The 10,873-nt window shown below is 34.1% G+C and overlaps 1 pseudogene; it reads right to left on the bottom strand.

Annotated features, from left to right (window-relative positions):
- On the bottom strand, positions 1–5,259 carry LOC128172580 (uncharacterized; annotated as a pseudogene).
- Between the last annotated feature and the right edge of the window lie 5,614 nt (positions 5,260–10,873).

The raw sequence follows: 10,873 nt of genomic DNA, 5'->3' as shown, positions 1-10,873 counted from the left end.
ATAGAAATAATTGTATCAAAGAAGAAACATGTGCTGTATATTTTATTATTCAAAATTGCTCGGCATGCCACATAACATACAAACACAACAGAATCAGTTAAATTAAAATTGTTGAATAAATAGAATTGTTTAAAATACATTTTAAATATAATAAATGCTCTTCCAATCAACAATAACTGAAATATAGATAAATGATTGTTGACATACACATGTTAACATTACGAGTAACAATAACTCGTACATAGTGAACTGTAAATAAAAAATGAACATCAACAATATTAAATCCAATCAACATGAACAGAATCATAAGCGGTTAATATGATATGTATTCTGATAATGATCTGTTCATGTTAATTCATTTAGTAAATCTAAAAAAAATCATAACTTTTTTGATGGTTACAAACAGAATTTTTCACAAAAGGTCATAATTCCAGAATAAGGGGCAACACTCAGTGGCAATGTCTGCTGTTCCAGGGATTTCCTCCGATGTTCTTGTATGCCTGTACGGAGATCCCTGCACAACTCCGATGGTACCACTGCTGGCATGCATCACAGCAAAGCCAAAGGAGGCCTCTTCTCCCTTTCTTTCCACAAGTGGCACAAAGGTCCTTAAAAAAAGAAACCATACTTTACTAATTTGGCACACTCTCATCTAAATCAGCATTTAAATCAAATCCTACGTTTTTCACGTAGTGAATTCGCCATATACACACATTCCTATATTTTTATAACTATACTGAGTACAAGACTAAAATGAATAAAATGGATAACAACATTTTCTGATATGCCAATTAAACTCGATCTGTTTTATTATATACTTATGTATGGAATAAGAAATCATTCTTTGAGGTGATAAGTTAAGTCCAGAGTGTGGTCAAATCCAATAAATTAAGCCTGAAGTACTTTATGCTAGATTCGACCATGCTTTAACCAAAACTATCACCTCATAATAATGACACCTCATTACTTGGTTATATTTCCAAGTTCTTCACTTTAAAACAACATTTCAAAAGCACTATGATTTTATGTAGCACATGCAAAGTATTACTATGCGGCGCAGCCAATACAAATTCTTGCTTATATTATAGGACATGCCCATTTTGTGTTGCTCATCTTTTATAAAATTATTGGGCTATAGGCTTCAAAATTGATTTGTAATGTTATCACTAACAAAGACAGTTGAAAATGGAAATATTGTATAATTAAGCTTTTAGAATGTGTTTTCATTAAATAGTGATCTCTCACATCAAATTGATCTAAACATTCATTATGTTAGTGGAAGCATTAGCATACTTACACTCATCGGTACCCTCTGAACAGACTCCAGAGGCAGTCTGGGTGGGGAGGGGAGGGGCTCATCTGCTTGAGGTCCTTCTTCTATTGGGGTGCCCATGTCCATTGACATATTCTCCATCATGTCAATGAATGGTGGGGGTGGAAAGTCATTGGAGATTGACCCATTTAGTGATGGTAGAGGTGGTGGTGGTGGAGGAAGGTCACCCATGTCAAAGGAATCCTGTTCCGTGTCCGGGGTATCTACTACAGAGAATTATTATATTCGTTAAATTTTCTTCAGAGTTTAACTATTATGAAGATCAATAGCTCATGTTACTTCAATATTAAAGTGTCACTACTAGATTTGGTGTCTCTAATCAATTTGCATTGTTATCATTCGATTTAAAAGAATTGTCTTGATGATTTAATTTTGAGCCCAACTGTATATAATTATAATTTCAAATCATGTTACCATTGTCCTCGATCTCTGGGAAGGTTGTTTCCTTCACTCTGCAGGTTTCTTCAACTTCAACGTCAGATTCTACAATATAACAAAAAAATGGATATCAATGATCTGTACACTCTGTTTTTAGTCAAAAAAAGAGCAGCACATTAAGGAGGATTGATGGTCAACAAATTAACCATCAGATCTACCTTAAACTTTCACATCTGAAAATATGACCATAAACTAATATTGAGAAAAGTGAAAAAGTCGAATATTTATGCTTTCAAATTTGAGCATAATGCCATATATCATACTGAGAGAAGGTAAATATAACCTAAAAACGGACACTATTCTCCAGCCCTCTGAACTCAGAGTAAATTCTATTCTGAACAGAGTACCACACTACATAACTGAACAATTAGGTTTCTTTTTTAAGTCATGAATCAATTGCAAAAAAACTTGATTGAGACAAATGATTATAATTTCAAATCATGTTACCATTGTCCTGGATCTCTGGGAAGGTTGTTAACTCTGGTTTCTTCCACTTCATCGTCAGATTCTACAAAAACAAAAAAAATGGATATCAATGACTTGTACATGCTTTGCTTTTAGTAAAAAAAATGTGCAATATCGAGGAGTTGTATGAAAAATCTCAAAATTATTTTCTATTCAATAAAATATAATTCCTCTGAAGGAGCTCATCATAAGAACAAATGCATGAAACTTAAGTGTACACTACTTCTTATAAGATCATCATAAGGAAAATTGAGACTGCTCTAAAATATGGTTTGTGTATCTCTTTTAAATTACAAGCTGACCTTGATGTAATATATCACACTATAAAGCAAACAATGAATCTCTGTTAGGAATTACCTGAGGTATGGCATCGAATGGTGTCTTCAGATAAAACACTCATGGGGATTTTCGCGACTTTCCTCACTTTCCCCATAATCCTCCCTGATTTGTTGATCTCTGCCCCAGGCGTGTTTTTTAGGACAGCAACCACTTCAGAAACTGCAATGTTCAAAGCTGCTGCTGCTCTGGCCTTGTCCAGCAGGACGGAGTCCTCCAAACATCTGAGGATGTCTTTTTTCTCCTAGAAAATTGAAATATAATGTAAGAGAAGGTGGATATGTTTGGATAAATATGGCAGATATAATCATTACTTTTAAAGTGTATTTTATATTTCTAGTTATATGACCTTTTAATATTTATTAATAAAGACATGAACTCACATGTTGGCACAACCCTCCAAGTTCTTTCAACATTCGATTTGCTGCTTTGGATGGTTGGTGGTTCAAAGTTGTATATTCGTGGTAGGGCAGCAACACATCCTTCACATATGCCCTGACTTGCTGCCACAAATGCCCTTTCTCTGTAACCTCCAGCATCTAAATAAAAAAATTAATGCATTAATTTTCTGTCTATTACTAGTACTGGTATATATTTTCTCATGTTCAGCTTTTAATGAGGCCGACTGCGTATTGTAGTTTGTTTGGTATTTGTTTATAACAAATGACGTAATACAATATATATAAGATATAAAATTTTGATTTACATCATTGATGTTATTACAATAGTTAAACACTGATTCATACCAGTTTATATTCAGTAGGTCATCATAATTTGGCATTTGGACCTTGATAATATATGCCATATTGTTGTTTCTTCGATGAAATGCTAGTTGTTTATATATTATGTTTATTTTTTAAAAAAAATATCTATAATTAGTAACAAGCGAGTATTACATAATTAGGTTCATCTACAATTACATTTTTTGACTTTGTTAGAATCATTTGTTTGTACTAAGTAAATACAAGTGCACATAAAATTTTGTAAAATTTGAACATTACCGGTACTTATATTCATGCAGTCTTTGTAAAAGATGCTTATATATATATAATGAATTAATTATTTCCAGATACATTAAATATTTACATTTAATCTCACTGAAAGAAGAAATAATTTCATTAAATTAGTATCCTTTGCTCTTTCTGTGTTACTGGTTACTTTGAAATTACCCAGTACTAAATTGATTTCAATTATTCCTCTTAATCTAAGCTTACCTAAATCCATTTATATTCCTGATCAGCATTCTTGTTTATAAGATATATGCATGAAAAGAATTATTCAAAAGCAAAAAATATAAAAATTAAAAAAAAAAAAAAAAAAACCTTAAGTTTATGCCATGTTACTAGCTAGGGTAGTTATCGGTAATCAAATTGTCTGTAAGAAATATTTAATTTGTCTCTTGAATGGATTGATCAAGCCAATCAGCAACTTTTATATATGCAGCATTATTTTTTTTAATGGAGGCTGTGTAATTTATCTGGACATTATACAGTGTTAAATTAGCATTTTTAAAGTTTTCACTGTGCAATATTATCTTATGAAGATTGGGACCAATGTAATATTTAGATCTGGTGACTTAATAGTTAAAGGAATGATAAATATAATTTTTTTAATTGGTATTGATAATCCATGTAAGCTCTTAGAAAAACTTTTTGATTCTATTGTACTTCCTGTACTTCTTTACTGTTGTGAAATATGGGGAGTGGATCTCTCATTGAAAGATATTTCACTTATCGAAAAATTTCATGTAAAATTTCTTGGATTACATTGCAAAGCATCTAATGCTGGTTGTTTGGCAGAATTAAACAGGTTACCACTTTGGTCTAAAATCTCATTCTCAAGCATTAAATATTGAAATCACTTGATAACGTCTTATTCTTTGGCATTTAAATTATATCAGGGAATGATCAATTCCAATTCCTGGACTAAGAAAATTTATGGCATCCTAGATAATTGGGGATTCTCAAACATTAGTAATTATAAAAGCACAATTCAACACTTTTTACCAAACATAAAGCAAAGATGATCATTGCAATTGACCAACTGTATCCAAGTAGATATATGAGCAATCATCAAAAATTTTTAGTTCAGAAAAACTTTCATTTTTTCAAAAATTATATATGAGAAAAAGAAGTCCTTATGTTGATATACATTATAGAGATCCTCTATTAGTAGAGTAAGATTAAGTGCACATAAACTTGCAATAGAAAGTGGTAGATTTAATGCCACATTTAGGAATAAAAGATATTGTAATGCTTGTAAAACTGGTGCAATTGAAGATGAAACTCATTTTCTTTTTCAATGTAAAGCCTATTCTCATCTAAGGAACAGCTATTTTAGTAATTTTTAAAAGATAATTAAAATAAATATTGCCAATAACTTGGACAAAGAAAGATACATTTACATGTATGTTTAAATAGTGAAATACATACTATTCTAAAAGTTACTGTTATTAATAAATTCATTAACTTTTGAACACAGATATCAATTAGTCTAAGGAAATGTTAAACTGATCTATATAGATCAGTAAAAATATATATACTGTACATGCATGTAGTTATTGTAAACATACAATGATGTTCCTATATATCCATTGGGCCTTAATTGCCAATTATTGTAATTGAGTTTGTGCCAATAAAATATTTGTATTTGTATTTATCATATTTAAAAAAAAATTGAAGCTAATAATTGCATGTCAATGCAACCGGCCTGGTGCAATTGAAGATGAAACTCATTTTCTTTTTCAATGTAAAGCCTATTCTCATCTAAGGAACAGCTATTTTAGTAATTTTTAAAAGATAATTAAAATAAATATTGCCAATAACTTGGACAAAGAAAGATACATTTACATGTATGTTTAAATAGTGAAATACATACTATTCTAAAAGTTACTGTTATTAATAAATTCATTAACTTTTGAACACAGATATCAATTAGTCTAAGGAAATGTTAAACTGATCTATATAGATCAGTAAAAATATATATACTGTACATGCATGTAGTTATTGTAAACATACAATGATGTTCCTATATATCCATTGGGCCTTAATTGCCAATTATTGTAATTGAGTTTGTGCCAATAAAATATTTGTATTTGTATTTATCATATTTAAAAAAAAATTGAAGCTAATAATTGCATGTCAATGCAACCGGCCAGAACCCTTTACTGAAAACAGCAGGGCATTATAAATATTTTTAATCGTTGGATAAAAATTAGTTTTATAATATGTGATTAAAAAAAAATCTAATTTTCCTTACCTTAAGATATATTGCATGAATGGCTCCAGGTTTGTTGTGACCTATCTCACAGACTGGTGACAATGATGATATATGCAAATTGTACAGAGGATATATTAGCTTCTGAAGTAGTCTATGAAGTTCTCTGAATATCTTTCATCTTGCAAGTTGAAAGCCATTGATGTGTACATCTCCATCACAAGATAATTCACGTAATGCTTTTGATAAAAATCATTTTCACACCTTTACATTGTCTTCTTCATCTCTGCTTTGTTCTGCTCAACGAATCCGTAATATACAAACCCGTGTTAGTTCATATAAAATGGATTAGCATTCTTTCATTTAGCAAGTTAAAAGCTATTATGTGTACATCTCCTTCACAGGTAAATTCAGGTAATGCTTCTGAGGGTCAACCAATTTCACACCTTAAGAGAATACCCGCTTTTGTTCTGCTGACCATGCAACTCGCAACAAATACATGTATACACAACACCTGTATTTTCATTTTTAAAAGAATTGAGAAAGTGCATTAAATATTTTATTGAGTTTTGATTGAACATGATTTATTTAACAATTATTATTATGAACAGTTATATTAATTTTTTAATTTTAATTGCACAAATTATAAATGATAGCCTAATTTAAAGTCTGTTATCTTGTGTTCGATACCTCTGTTTACCCTGTTTCAGAACAGAGATTTATATAGAAACAAGGGTCTGTAACCCTCGTAACCCTTGTAACCCTGTTTCAGAACAGATTTATATAGAAACAAGGGTCTGTAACCCTCGTAACCCTTGTAACCCTGTTTCAGAACAGAGCTTAGTATATAAACAAGGGTCTGTAACCCTCGTAACCCTTGTAACCCTGTTTCAGACCAGAGATTAGTATAGAGACATGGGTTAGTTAGTATATACAGAATTTCAAGCATGGTTGAAGTTAAAATTAGGAAGGGTAAATATCATATTGGTTTGGTTTCGTTTGTAACTGGGTTAAAGAATTGCTGCACTGGGAAACTGTACTGTATTCTTGCCATATATGAAATACTAAAGGGCCAATTATTATCAAAGTAACGTTTTACTACGCACGGGTCAAAAATGGCGCCATGTATAAATCCACCCTAGCAATACTTGTACGTAAATGCTCTAAATACAGAGTAATCGTTATGTCTACATTAAATATATGTATATAAACAAGATCAAGGACGTTAACGTTAAAGTAGGCATTAGTACATATGCATATAATTGTAAAATACCTTGTTCTCCTGACCAAGTCACTAAACGTTACAAATCGTTCATCGTTCTCGTCAAAAACTATGTGCACAGAGATGCTGGGCGGAAGTTACGTAATACACTAAGTTTTACCGGACTCAAAAAAGAAAAATTGCCCATCCGGAACTAATTACATAAAATCATACACACATGCAATAAACAAATTGTAAATAAAGGTTATTTAAACATTTGAAGTTTTGAAGAAATAGCAACATTTACACTCCCACCAAAATCAGCATGATTTTCAGACATAACACCATTAAAAAGGGTGTTCAACTTACATCGTTTTTAGCTCACCTGAGCTGAAAGCTCAAGTGAGCTATTCTGATCACATTTTGTCTGTCGTCCGTCTGTCCGTCCGTCTGTCCGTAAACTTTTTACATTTTCAACATCTTCTCAAGAACTACTAGGCCAATTTCAACCAAACTTGGCACAAATCGTCCTTAGGCAAAGGGGGTTCAAAGTTGTGAAAATTAAGGGTCACACCCGTTTTTAAGGGGAGATAATTAGAAATTAATGAAAAATTTCGAGAAATTTTCAAAAATCTTCTTCTCAAGAACCAGAAAGCCAGGAAAGCTGAAACTTGTGTGGAAGCATCCTCAGGTAGTGTAGATTCAAAGTTGTGAAATTCATGACCCCCGGGGGTAGGGTAGGGCCACACTGGGGGGTCGAAGTTTTACATAGGAATATATAGAGTAAATCTTTAAAAATCTTCTTCTCAGAAACTAAACAGCCAGGAAAGCTGAAACTTGTGTGGAAGCATCCTCAGGTAGTGTAGATTCATAGTTGTGAAAATCATGACTCCCGGGAGTAGGGTGGGGCCACAATGAGGGGTCAAAGTTTACCATAGGAATATATAGAGTAAATCTTTAAAAATCTTCTTCTCAGAAACTAATCAGCCAGGAAAGCTGAAATTTGTGTGGAAGCATCCTCGGGTAGTGTAGATTCAAAGTTGTGAAAATCATGACCCCCGAGGGTAGGGTGGGGCCACATTGGGGGGTCGACGTTTACCATAGGAATATATAGAGTAAATCTTTAAAAATCTTCTTCTCAGAAACTAATCAGCCAGGAAAGCTGAAACTTGTGTAGAAGCATCCTCAGGTAGTGTAGATTCAAAGTTGTGAAATTCATGACCCCCGGGGGTAGGGTTGGGCCACAATGGGGGGTCGAAGTTTTACATAGGAATATATAGAGTAAATCTTTAAAATCTTCTTCTCAGAAACTAAACAGCCAGGAAAGCTGAAACTTGTGTGGAAGCATTCTCAGGTAGTGTAGATTCATAGTTGTGAAAATCATGACCCCCGGGGGTAGGGTGGGGCTACAATGGGGGGTCGAAGTTTACCATAGGAATATATAGAGTAAATCTTTAAAAATCTTCTTCTCAGAAACTAATCAGCCAGAAAAGCTGAAACTTGTGTGGAAGCATCCTCAGGTAGTGTAGATTCATAGTTGTGAAAATCATGACTCCCGGGAGTAGGGTGGGGCCACAATGAGGGGTCAAAGTTTACCATAGGAATATATAGAGTAAATCTTTAAAAATCTTCTTCTCAGAAACTAATCAGCCAGGAAAGCTGAAATTTGTGTGGAAGCATCCTCGGGTAGTGTAGATTCAAAGTTGTGAAAATCATGACCCCCGAGGGTAGGGTGGGGCCACATTGGGGGGTCGACGTTTACCATAGGAATATATAGAGTAAATCTTTAAAAATCTTCTTCTCAGAAACTAATCAGCCAGGAAAGCTGAAACTTGTGTAGAAGCATCCTCAGGTAGTGTAGATTCAAAGTTGTGAAATTCATGACCCCCGGGGGTAGGGTTGGGCCACAATGGGGGGTCGAAGTTTTACATAGGAATATATAGAGTAAATCTTTAAAATCTTCTTCTCAGAAACTAAACAGCCAGGAAAGCTGAAACTTGTGTGGAAGCATTCTCAGGTAGTGTAGATTCATAGTTGTGAAAATCATGACCCCCGGGGGTAGGGTGGGGCTACAATGGGGGGTCGAAGTTTACCATAGGAATATATAGAGTAAATCTTTAAAAATCTTCTTCTCAGAAACTAATCAGCCAGAAAAGCTGAAATTTGTGTGGAAGCATCCTCAGGTAGTGTAAATTCAAAGTTGTGAAAATCATGACCCCCGGGAGTAGGGTGGGGCCACGATGGGGGGTCGAAGTTTACCATAGGAATATATAGAGTAAATCTTTAAAAATCTTCTTCTCAGAAACTAATCAGCCAGGAAAGCTGAAACTTGTGTGGAAGCATCCTCAGGTAGTGTAGATTCATAGTTGTGAAAACCATGATCCCTGGGGGTAAGGTGAGGCCACATTGGGGGGGGGGTGTTAAAATTTTACATAGGAATATATAGAGTAAATCTTTAAAAATCTTCTTCTCAGAAATTAATCAGCCAGGAAAGCTGAAACTTGTGTGGAAGCATCCTCAGGTAGTGTAGATTCAAAGTTGTGAAAATCATGATCCCTGGGGGTAGGGTGGGGCACAATGGGGGGTGGGGGTTCGAAGTTTTACATAGGAATATATAGAGTAAATATTTAAAAATCTTCTTCTCAGAAACTAATCAGCCAGGAAAGCTGAAACTTGTGGGAAGTATCCTCAGGTAGTGTAGATTCAGAGTTGTGAAAATCATGACCTATGGGGGTAGGGTGAGGCCACATAGGGGGGGGGGGGTGTTAAAGTTTTACATAGGAATATATATAGAGTAAATCTTTAAAAATCTTCTTCTCGGAAACTAATCAGCAAGATGATTCTTTATAATTGTTAAGACTTTGGCTCCAGGACAATTCTTCGGCCTCAAAAAAAGGTTCAGAGTTTGATGTAGCTAAATATCCCATATATAAACAATTGTAAAGGATCTTTTTGAGAACTGCAATACTCAACATGTGATATGACTATAAAATTGAAGCAGGCAGCTATTTTTTCATTAGAATCTTTTTGTATTACTGTTTTGAGTAATTGCCCTTGATTTATTGATTCTTGATTATTTTAATTAATGCATCCACTGTTAACCAATTATTGTGATGATTATTTTTATACAATAATAAATATTCAATATATATAAGTTGTTCTGCATAAGTAGTTTTGGGTTAGGCCGGATTAGTTTGTTTATTTTTGATTTCCAATTTTTAGATACTATGAATTATTTTAGGCCGGCACATATATAGGGACAGTGTATATTGCATTGAGACGAGCGACTGTTTGGGGTTACACTTGAACAGGTACGGAGAGATTGAGGGTGTGGACATCCCTGCTCTATCTAATCTTCGTGTTTTTCTAACCTACGATACAGAGTGTGCGGTCCTTCCTGCCCTGTATCGCATTAATACAAGTGTGCGGTCATACCTGCTTGTCTTGGTGGTGGTTGCGGCGGAGCACTAGTGTATGGTCATCCCTTCTGGTGTTCTGGCCTTTCTAGCGGTCATCCCTGCTTGCGTTATATCTGCTTGCGTTAACGTTGGTACCTGTGAGTTGCGTAGGTGTGCGGTCATCCCTGCCTGCGTAACTTTGAGTCCCTTTATATGTGCAGGAGCGGTGATTAAAGTCTGCTCTTGTAAATATTGGCAGCAATCAGGGCTATCCGAGTTCCAAGGGGGAAAAATGGATTTTATTTATACATGATCTACATGTATTATTGTACATTGTCCAGATTGTTTGTATTAAGACTCCATTAAGCTGACTTTATCATACCTATTGTTCCTCAGGTGAGCGATGTGGCCCATGGGCCTCTTGTTTTAGTATTCATATAAACTATAAATACAACTATAACACAGACAGTAGTTGTTAGATTAGTT

The sequence above is a fragment of the Crassostrea angulata genome, chromosome 2, assembly GCF_025612915.1.
Source record: "Crassostrea angulata isolate pt1a10 chromosome 2, ASM2561291v2, whole genome shotgun sequence".
NCBI classification, from domain to species: domain Eukaryota; kingdom Metazoa; phylum Mollusca; class Bivalvia; order Ostreida; family Ostreidae; genus Magallana; species Magallana angulata.
Note: the sequence above shows the minus strand (reverse complement) of the source record. Positions and strands in the feature narration are given on the sequence as shown.